The sequence below is a fragment of the Pinus tabuliformis genome, chromosome J (assembly GCF_031772625.1).
Source record: "Pinus tabuliformis cultivar Carrire ecotype Pingquan chromosome J, CPIR1, whole genome shotgun sequence".
Taxonomy (NCBI): Eukaryota; Viridiplantae; Streptophyta; class Pinopsida; order Pinales; family Pinaceae; genus Pinus; species Pinus tabuliformis.
In genome coordinates this window covers 1,384,490,658-1,384,502,206 of record NC_142295.1, presented here as the reverse complement: position 1 = coordinate 1,384,502,206, position 11,549 = coordinate 1,384,490,658, and the positions used below count along the sequence as shown (strand labels likewise).

Here is an 11,549-nt window from a genome sequence, read left to right as displayed (position 1 = left end):
TCCCCCCAACACAGGCTTGTTGACCAAGTATTTCAGAGCATAATAGTCTGTATACATCTTGAAGTGAACTCCCAGCAAATAGTTCCAAAATTTCTGCAACACGTAGACCATTGACAGTCCTTTGCACTTTGTGGTCAAGTAGTTCTTTTGTGCCTTCAACAACTTCCTACTCATAAATTCTATTGGGCGGTCAATATCTCCTTCGCCTAGTTGGGTCAGTACTACACCTAGTGCAATACAGGGCGTGTCTACATGAACATGAAACTCCTTCTTCCAATTCGGGAATACTAAAACGGGTGCGGTGACCATTTTCTCCTTTAAACCATTTAAACTTTTCTGGAAATCCTTGTCCTAGAAAAAGGTCGCATCCTTTTTCAACAGTCATTCCATCAACGCAGTTATTTGTGCATATTCCTTGATGAAATTCCTATAATATCAGGTATGGCCCAACATTGTTGTTTAACATTCTTCAGGGCCTCCAAATTAACAATGACTGCTATCTTGGTAGGGTCTACCATCAATCCCTACTTGTAAACCACATGACCTAAGAGTATCCCATAAGATACGCAGAATATGCACTTCTTTAGGTTAAGGGTTATCTGATATCTTCGACAGGTATCTAGCATGAGGCGCAGACTAGCAACATGGTACTTTACCAATCCAAACACTGTCAAGTCATCAAACTAGACCTCCAAAAAATTGTGTATAAATTCCTTGAAGGCCACATTTACTACTCGTGAAAATATTTCGGGCGCATTCTTCAGCCCAAAAGGCATCACTGTATATTGAAACAACCCCACTCAGTCGAGAAGGTATTCTTACTCTGATCCTCTATCGCGAACTTGATCTGACTGTACCCTAAAAGCCCATTTGTGAATGAGTAGGTTACCTGCCCTAGAACATTCTCTATTACCTCGTCTGTAAATGGCGTAGGGAATGGGTCATGGATGCACGTGTCATTCAGCTTCCTCAAGTCTACACACATCCGAATTTCATCCTGCTGCTTCTTTTCTTGAACCACCATGGGACTCATCGAGTCTCACTCCTCCATGAGTTCAATGATCCTAGCTTCCAGCATCTTATCCAACTCCTTGCACACCTTTTCTTTATACTTGGGATTTAATCAGTACAGGCACTGCTTTACTGAATTTGTAACTGGCTTCAAAGTGATTTTCATGACGCCCAAATCCCCTACTATTCCTTTTAGATCAGAGAACTTGGTGGGAAACAAGTACTAATATTCGCGTAATAGTTCTGTGACATTATCAACTGTATATTCATCCCAATAGTCGCTTATCTTCGCAAACTTTGGCTATGCCTCTACTCCAATATTCACTTTTTTGGCCTTTAAAGGCTCTCGACTTCACGCTATCCTTCAGACTTCGGAATGTTGATGTTTCTAGGATCTTCCTCACCTTCCTTTGCAGCCATATTATAACATTCAAGTGCATGGCGCAATTGCGTACTCCAATATGGTTGTAGCCATGCAACTGGTTCTTCAGGCATCTTGAATATTGTAGCTTTGATCGTCTATAGTGCTTCATCTATACATTCAAACCCATCTTCAAAGCTAAAATTTAGCAAAAAACTTTCTTTCAAAACATCCCATTCTATAGTCCCATATCACAGCTTCATTTCGAAGTACCAGTTCATTGGTATTGTATCCAAAGTGTGGCAAAATATATGAGCCCACTGCGGTTGTGGTTATTCTCCCCATGCCTTCGTCCATCATGCCAAATGCTCATGCGAATCATTCTTCGCTATGTTTTTTTACATCATGCAGGTATTGGCATACCCAAACCTCAACTTCATCATTCTTTTGTACTCCTTCCAATCAACAAAGTTGTCTTTATGCACACCCCACCATCGGGCAAGCGTAGCTCGCAACACAATATCTAGAGCTTGGAACCGATGTTCCTCTGGTAGATCCCTTTCAAACTTATACAAAAACAAATTAACATCTTCTAAACCATCATAATAAGGTAAATTTCATACCTTAGTTGATATGCATCGAAGCGACTTTGTAAGCTTGTTACAACATAGTGATGATACTTCATGTAGTCAGTTCTACCAATGCTCAAGCTCCTCATCAGAATCCGAAGTGCAATAACTATCCTTATTCCACGCGATCCATCGATCCATAGTGGGGTTGATCTAGTCCTCATCACGCACAATGATCTTATAGATCTGATCAAGGTCATCTTCTTCTTCATAATCGTGGACTGGATCAATATATCGTGCACCTTCAGTCGGATCCAATGGAACAATAACAATGAGCTCTTTCCTCTTGAACATCATTTTTTTCTTTTTGAGATTAATGACCACATCCATATCAAATGCCCAATCGATGCCAAGTAGTGAAGGGTAAGCGTTTTTATCGTCGACTATCTCGATCACTTCAAAATCAGCTAGAGCACTTGCTCCTTCAATATCTACCGCTACCCTATATAGATGGCCCATAGGAATGATCTTTTGTTGGTTCATCATTCGTAGTTAGATAGGATACCACTGCATCAAGGGTCTCCACATTCTCTCCCAAGTTTGCACTGGTAAAATGTTCACATCAGATCCCAGATCAAGAATTACCTGATCCATTTCGTACTCTCCAATTTGTGTAGTCAACCTCATCTGGCAACTGGTTCACTTGTTTCTTTTTCCCACTTTGCGTACTACGCTATTCCAACAATGATTTATTTTTACCCATACAGTTGTCTATTAATTTATGTAGCCCCTCTACCGCTTTCCTATCCCTTAGAAGCTTCATGAAGTCTTCAAAAATGTTGCTAGCAACGAACGCTCTACATCTTAAGTATTATCGCTTCCTCCATATTTTCCCTGACTTCCTAATGTAGAAGCTTCCATTAATCTCTTCTTAGCCACCATAAAGGTTTCCTTTGCTTTTCTTAAATCGAACCCAACTTCTTTTTTAGCAGCCTTGCATATCCATCACTCAACTTTTGGTTGCTTCCCCTTATCTTGTCCAGTGGCAATACCACTTCGCATAATAATATTAACATTAGGATCATCTTCGCGAGGCTCTGACCTCATCATTTGGATATTCTGCGTAGGTTATTGGGTCTGAGTCTTCTTTTCTTGCATCTTCGCTATAAGTATCAGGCAATCTTCTATGACATGGTTAAATTGCCTACAATACTGACAAGAGGGGTGTGTCGGATTCTGACAGTCACGTGTGAAATGACCTACTTCCCCACAGTTGTAACATATAATTTGTCCACACCCCCTTCCATCTCCTCCTCCTCGCCCTCTTCCTTGACCTTGAAATCCTTCGCACGCTGCATTTGCGCCCTGATATTGAGGTTGATTTTTTGGTTGCATCCTATACGTAGGGGTCTCCTCCATCATTAGTTCATAACTTCAACAATTGCGCTCATCGTGCCCTTTAGATTTGTAGAAAGTACAAAATAATTTTTGCGGGGTCTATACAAAATTTTGCAGAAGATGAAAATAATTCATCGTGTGTTTCCCATAAACTTGACAAGTAGCGCACCATAATGCTGCTCCCACAATTGGCCCAGCAGTGTTTCTTGGCTTCAGGGGGGCAGGGTCCCCTCCTATAAAATAATTGTAATAAACTGGGCAATGATCCTTATCGTCACGATGGCCCTTGCATTTTAGGCACCAAACTTCTGTGCGTACCTCCGGCTGGACTTCCTTTCCTTTCTTGAGGCTCTGTAACTCCATATGTAAGATGGACAACTGTGACTGAATCTGTTGCACCCCAAGATTCGTATCTTGCACAGGTGAAGCCTCCAATCTCATGGAAATCTCCAAGGCTTCAGCTTACGTTCCTATTTTCTGTTGAGACAGTGGAAATCTTAGATGAGACAACACCGAAGCAATGTACCAGTCTCTCTGTTGATCATCCGTGATGTTCATATTAACCTCTAAATAAGACACTTCAATCTTTGATCAAAGTCCCATGCAGGCTCATTTACCCTCTTTTGGATCTATATAAGCTCCATCACTGACTCGGCTTGCGATTTAGGCTTCTTAAACTCATTGTTGAATGCTTGTTATGTTTCCAGCATAGTCGCATTGGGTTTACCTGAACAAAACTTGATATACCACTTCAATGCTCTGTCCTGTAGTGTTGTAACCAATTGCACCTTCTTCATTTCATCGTCTAATCTGTTGTGCCTTCCATATGACATTTGCTACAAACCATAATTGTTTATCATCTTTAGTTCCCAAACCCTTAAACACAGGCATCTTCATGACATTCGCCATGTTGAATGATGGTGGTGGAGGTGGAGATGGAGGTGTAGGTGTAGGTGTCTGAGGTGGAGGTGATGGTGGAGGTGGAGTGGATGGATTCGGTATCCCTACGATACCCTGTCTTCCTACATGCAGTGCAAATAGTGGTGTCCTCAGAACACTACTTTCTTCATCACTGTCGGACACTCCTAACAAAGGACTGTATTCAATACCTAAATCTAAATCTCTTCTGAATGTTTTCCCACTCCGCGTAGCTCCCGTCAAATCTCTTATAAATATTAATTTAATGGCATAACCCTATTTTTGCACAATAGCATTTTAATCCAAGTCTTCAAGGATTTCGAATACTTACCTCTAAGTCCCTGGAAGAATTGTTATTCAGCTTTGCTATTACTCATAGATGTATCGATCGCAAACTCAGTGATGACTCCAGCCAAAATTCTATCGATCCAGTAGTCGACAGCCCTCGTGATCTTGTTTTTTGAAGCTTCGAGATGCCTTACCAATTTTGGAGTCCACACAAGAGGGTTGTCCAACTTCCATGTGCCCTAACTATCTGCCAATTTTGACAACCACTGGTGCAATTCGCAAGGAAAAGAACATAATAAAATTTTGTGCTCGTCCTTATATGAAAATATATTCAACCATTCTTCTTTTGACACACGCATATTCTTGTTTTCCTGAGCTGAAAATTCATGCAGCTTTCGATCTATCCACTTCTCAATTTCTTTCTTAGCTGGGAAACATTTATTCGACATCACACATTCCTCAGATAGATCCCGGTCCCGACAATGGAAACATTTGTTGGCTTAAGGGGTCCTGACTCAAGTTCGGACTTAGCTACACCAACCAACAAAACCTTAAATTGTCAGCCCTTTCGGCAACAACCTGCTTAGTGCAGGCTGCAGTCTCACCCGAAGAAATATTGGGGGATGATGGAACCAAGTTTCTGCTTCCATAGGTCAGTGTGATGGGCTTCTATGGTTCCTAGGGCTTATTTCTAATCTTCGCGAACCTTAACCGTTAAAATATAGATAATTATAGTAACTTGTAGAAATAAAATCTAAGTCTTCGCAAAATGCTTTAAACATTCATAACATTAAGTAAATAAGCATATTTTCTACTTTCATGCATCAATTAAGTATTACTTCATATAAATTCAAAATAACAGAGTGAATATACAAAACTTGCATAAGTATATATAGATGCATAGATACACAATTATGGCCCAAAATAATCTTTATTAGATGTATTCTTTGTTGTTACAGACCCTTCTTCCTTGCACACTTAGTTGCAGGGGCTCGCACACTCAGCCTGTATAGTTACCAATGTCTTTGCGCACTTAGTAGCAGGAGCCTTCCCCTTCCCCTAAGTACAGGAAACAACCTTCCTACCTTAGCTTAATTTCCCATAAAACGACCGTTTATTCTATGATGATCTCCTAGACTTGTTATGATTCCTTCATATATCTTATCTTTTACAATATCATGGTCCGCGGACCATGGGCAGGTCTCAAAACTCCCTATCTTCTAACAAACTAATGGACTAAAGCTCCTTTTGATTCCTATGACCTTCGTGCTCCGCTCCCTCAAAACACAGAGACTTTACAAGTATACAAAAATTAATTACAAAATTTACCCCAGGGGACCCTGTCCAGCCAACAAAAAGCAAAGTGGTATTCTAAGGAGAAGATAGAGGAAAATTTTCCTCACATTATCCAGTAAAGATTTTGGGAAATAAAAAATCTCCCTAGAGATATGATTTGTATTTGATAATTATATTCTTTTTCATTAATGTTGATACTTTTAGAGTGGAAAATCCATATTAATAAGCTTGTAGGGTCATTTTAATTATGGGTCCCTATTTTGAGAATTGGAGTCTAAAACCTTCTTGAGCAATTTTGAGGAATCAAATGGAATTTTTTGGGGTCAAAACTTGTTCACTTTAGAAATGATCCCAAATATGTTTATCTACACTCAAATTCCTTTCCCATATGTCAATTGGTATTCAAAAGTAAAAGTTAAATTCCTCTTGCAAGTTAATTGATTTTGTTGATCACCATGGTACGAGAGAATGTCATGTCAACCCCCATTACTCATGCAAATGGAGTTATTCATGTGTGAATGTTCAAGAAGACTCTAAAAGCTCCAAAATTATAACTCTAGTTGAGGGTTGATGGAATCAAACCTTACCCCTAATTGGCTATCAACCTATGTTAAATATTAGGCCACTAGAAGGAGTAGGGATTCCATTTTGTGCTATTGTTCTTTGTTCCATAGTTGAGTAGAGCAACTAAGAGAGAGAAGTTATAGAGTAGAAGATAGGTTTTTAAGGTTTTGTAGTAGCCTTATAGGGCACAGGTGATAGGTAACTCCATAATGAGTACCTCTTCCTCTGTAATTGTATGTTTCCAACCCAGATAAAAGAGAGTATAGTAGCCTCACCTTCTACTTAGCTTTTCTACTATAATGGTTTCCCAAGATAAAACTTGTGACTAATTGTGGATGGTGTGCGTGCATTTCTTTATGTTCTTTGTTTCTCACATTTAAGTTATTTCATTCATTTAAGTAGAAAGTCAACGATGGATCTAAAATCTAAAGAAAATTTAACCTATATTATATAGATTTTAGTTATTTTATCAAATCTATTGTGATGGACCATTCTAGTGGAATACCGACAATAATTTACAGATCAACTTATAGATGTGAGCGATGATGATAATCTCTTTTATTTAAAAATTTCAGTTTAGTAGAATTCAATGTCCTTAGATTTCATAATAGTGACCCGCTTAAACCCAAAACTCAAGGATTTAACACTTTATAGGAATCATTGAAATAGTGTCCAAGGTGTCATGGATTCCTAAAGAGCTTTAAGATAATCCTTCAAGGGAATTGTATTATTTTCTTCAATTTCATTAATTAAATTTTTTCTTGAAAACTTTCTATCATTCAATTTAGAAAAGTGTGGCAATTGTTCTTGCTTTCTATTTGCATAGTACATTTTATTCCTTTTAATAAGGGTTTGTATATATTTATACCAAGTTTTAAAGATTCATTAAAAGTATCCCTAATGGCTTTTAGTTATCTTATTATCTTTATGTAGTATCTCCATAGAGAACCTATATATGGAAGTAAAAAGGATCATAATAGAGGTATTATAATTTTTCCTTATAAGTTAGGAGGTTTAAATCCATATTTAAATCCTTTAAGAAGAGATAAAGAGTAAAAAGGGTTGTAATAGAGGTATTAGAATATTTCCTTATAAGTTAGGAGATTTAAATCCATATTTAAATCCTTTAAGAAGAGATAAAGATTATTTTTCCGCTTGTGAAAAAAACAAGTGTCTTTTATTATCAAAATTTTCTTTCATGGGGATTTTGTGCATGGAAAAGTTTAAAGTTAGGGTTAAGGTCTATGACCACATTCAAGGTCAGGGTAATTCAAGAGGTCAACATTAAGTATTCGGTTATAAATAGGGGTATCTAAAATCCCGTAATCCACAACAATACCATCTAACCCATGAATACAAGTAATTTTGTTAGAGTTTGGCCACTTCACTATACCATTGCAAATTATTAGGCCCTGCAAATTACAAAGCTTGAGTAACTTGGTACCAAACAAATCCTTAGTCATGTCTTCAAAATTTCTTATACATATATAAGAAATTTATATAAGAAATAAAAAACTATTAGAGATCTTTAATTTCATCCATTAAATTATATATAAAATGAAAAATATTAAATTATATATATAACTAAAAATATTCTAATATAATTAAATCTAAATCATCTATATAATAAATAAAAATAAAAATAAAAATCTATTTTAAAATACACCGCACCTATCTACCCAATTTACCTAATTTGACCATCAATTAATAATTCACTCATTTCACATTCATATTAATTTCCACTTCGTCTATTTACCTAATTTGACCCTCAATTAATAATTCACTCATTTCACATTCATATTAATTTCCACAATCAATTAATAATTCACTCATTTCACGTTTATAGTAATTTCCACTTCCTGTATTTACCTGATTTGACCATCAATTGATAATTCACTCATTTCACATTCATATTAATTTCCACTTCGTCTTTTAAATGGTTATTCAATGATGAAACCTTATATTCAACAGCTTCAACGGATTGAAGTGAAATGAACATTCTGTCTGCCATGTCTTTCCCACCGATACTCGTTAAACGAGTGACAGTGAAGTAATTAAAGAAGCAATCCCTTCGTCTTCACGTATTCAACACTATCATCCATGATCTCGTCCATCCCAAATTTGAAGGAGAAACCGCTCTCCACCAGCTTCTTCGACGAAATGTATACCTTTGGGATCGGTGGCACATCGTCAAACCTGTACAAGCATTTCATTTCATTACTAGTGATCATATTTAAATCCATAGTCGTAATAATATAAAAAATGCCATACCCTACTGATAATGATACTCACAGGGTAGTCACATTGTACTGCGGATAGCGTTTGGATAAGTAGTCTGCCAGCTGTGGGACAGATATATTGATGGCACTGCAAATGTAGCGGCCCTCTGCAGAGGGGTTCTCCATCAAGAAAATATGAGCACTGCATACGTCATCGATGTGAACCAACGAAATAGTGCCGTATATCGTCTGTATCTTCTTCAAAACTTCTAATGGCAGATGTGGGTAAGGGTCATCTCAACGGTATAGGGGACGATGTGGGTAATGGCAGATCCCGACACAATCACAGGGTTGATGCTCACCACATCCAGCGCCGCATTTCTTTTCCATACTGCAGCGCTGCTTGTTCTGCAAGCGTCTTGGCAACGCCATATGCCTACACAATCAAGCAATAAACAACTGTCACACATTTTATTTTGTCAGCAACACAGCAACAACTGCTAAATCTTCTAACGCTTTATAATGACCGTTATACCCAGTTAGGGGGTTTTTTGGTTCGGAGGAAATCCACATCTGTCCAGCTTTTTTCGTCAATGTACTGATTCTGGTCCTCCGACTCGTTTATGCAAGCCGTCACCGTAGACGATGTGACAACCACGCGCTTTACGGTTCTGGCCTTCGTGCACGACCTCAGAACATTCAGCGTTCCCTCAACCACTGGCTTGATCATATCGTTCTACACAGCGGCAATTTCACGTTGCTAAATGTGAATGACCGATGACAGAGATTTGCCCGTCAAATACAGTTTGATTTGCTGGTCAAATATAGTTTAAAACATTATGCAGAGATGGAATTTGACGTGATTTGCTAGTCTAATACCATTTAAAACCTTATAAGATAGTCAGGATTTTTTTTGAAAGTGTGAAAATGGGCTAGGGAAAGAGAGGAGGATAGGGATAAGATAACACAAATAAACCAGATACAATAATACAAGTTGCAGATTTTTTATTATTATACAAAAATAATAACTTGACGTACAACCATACACTAAATATTTGATTATAACTCATCTTGACTATAAATTTAACCAAATCTTCTCCATTCAATAATTAACTTATCTTAACAGAAATATGAGAAATAATTCTGTTTTGACATTCTAACCGTGTGCAGGAATGCAGAACTGTTAATAGCATGTTGTTGGGGGAATTGAAGGGGCGAAGATACTTACCTCGGGATCTTTGGGAGCGAAGGCGACGGGACTGGCCACATGAAAAACGGCACCACAGCCATTGATGGCAGCGTCGAAACTGCCTTCTTCGATTAGATCTGCTCTGAAGAGCCTGAGCTTCTCCCCAACTTCTGAAATGTCCAGGAGATGCTTCACCTTTGCCTTGTTCTATGAAATAAGTTAAGTTGGTAATGAAATAATTTTGGGGCCAGAAATTTTGATCGAAGTTTCATTATTAATGTTCAGAGGAGTTTTACCCAATATTAAACAAATGCAAAAATAAATCAGTTTATAGCAGTTTTGTGATGACGAAGAAATAAGTCAAAATTTGTATGTGCGAAATCTCTAGCTTATATAATCTCTAATGGCCACATTCTAATAGCTTTACCTTTTATTTTTATTTTTAATTTTACAGCATGATTCAATGGCTCCCCAATTTTACAGTGCTTAAATGGATTCCCAATTTTACAGTGCTTAAATAGATGAAAAGAGGCAAGTTTTGGAATAAAAGGAGGCTGAGATTGAAATTACCTGGATCGCGCACTGTAGCATGGACAGTGTAGCCCTTCTCGAGTAGACGCTTGACCAACCAGGAGGCAATGAAACCTGTCGCTCCCGTCACGCAGACAATGGCTGGTGGACGTTCTTCGCCTCTGATGGCTGCAGCGGCCATTTTGAGGAGATTGTTGGTTCCTCCAATGAAATTAGAGAGACAAAGGATGAGAAATAGAGGCCATACGTTTCTCTGTGAGTGCGAGAGAGATATATGGTCGTCTACATAAAGAGGAGGAGGTACAGGTGAGTATTCATTCCTGAGGTTTTAACCTCGAAAGTAAACCAGGTTTCAATATGTGTTCGTTGACTTGAAAAAAACAAACCCACACCTATGTCACTTTGATGCGGGCGGGGGCTACCTTTGGATATTATTATTATTAACAAAAATAATAAATTAATCATTAAGCTATTATATGGTATTTTATATACATTATGTGGTAGCCTTAGACAATAGGGTCAACAAAACCTAAAACTTTACACACAAAATCTCCGATCATTTTAAAACCCGATAGCCATTCGATAAGAACCCAATTGATCGGACGGTCCTCAAAGGTATCGCATTGGAAACTTGCGTGACACTTGCCGACTTCACAGGGCTGAAAGAAATTATAAACCATTGGCCTATAAAACTTCGAGTCCACTCTTAGACTTAACCTCCCACCAGTTTAAAACCCGATATCCTTTCCATCAAGAACTCAAATGATCCGACGGTCCTTAATGATATCGCACCAGAAACTTGCGTGACACTTACCCGCTTCATGGAGCCAATAAAGATTATAAGCCATTGGTCTATAAAACATCGAGTCCGCTCTTACATTTAACCTCCGATCATTTTAAAACTCGATATCCATTCGATCAAGACCCTTTTCATCCGATGGTCCTCAATGATATCGGATCGGAAACTTGCGCAACACTTACCCGCTTTACGGAGCCGGTAAAGATTATAAACCATTGGTCTATAAATCGTCGAGTCCACTTGTAGACTTAACCTCCGACCATTTTCAAACACGATAGCCATTCGCTAACAAAGGCCATCAAAACCTATGGCCTGTGGCCCTTCAACTAGCACGATGTTTACCAAATACTCATCCCCCGTAGTTAGCTATGACTTAAGCATTCACTGTGGGATCGACAGTTAGGAT

General features: G+C 38.2%; 1 pseudogene across 1 annotated transcript; it reads right to left on the bottom strand.

The window, feature by feature from the left end:
• Positions 1 to 8,390: 8,390 nt before the first annotated feature.
• LOC149232518 (putative anthocyanidin reductase) lies at positions 8,391 to 10,691 on the bottom strand (annotated as a pseudogene). Its single transcript, XR_016247543.1, has 5 exons — positions 10,384 to 10,691; positions 9,853 to 10,022; positions 9,160 to 9,360; positions 8,698 to 9,060; positions 8,391 to 8,601 (listed from the first exon to the last, which is right to left on the bottom strand). The product of XR_016247543.1 is annotated as a putative anthocyanidin reductase (transcript).
• Positions 10,692 to 11,549: the final 858 nt, after the last annotated feature.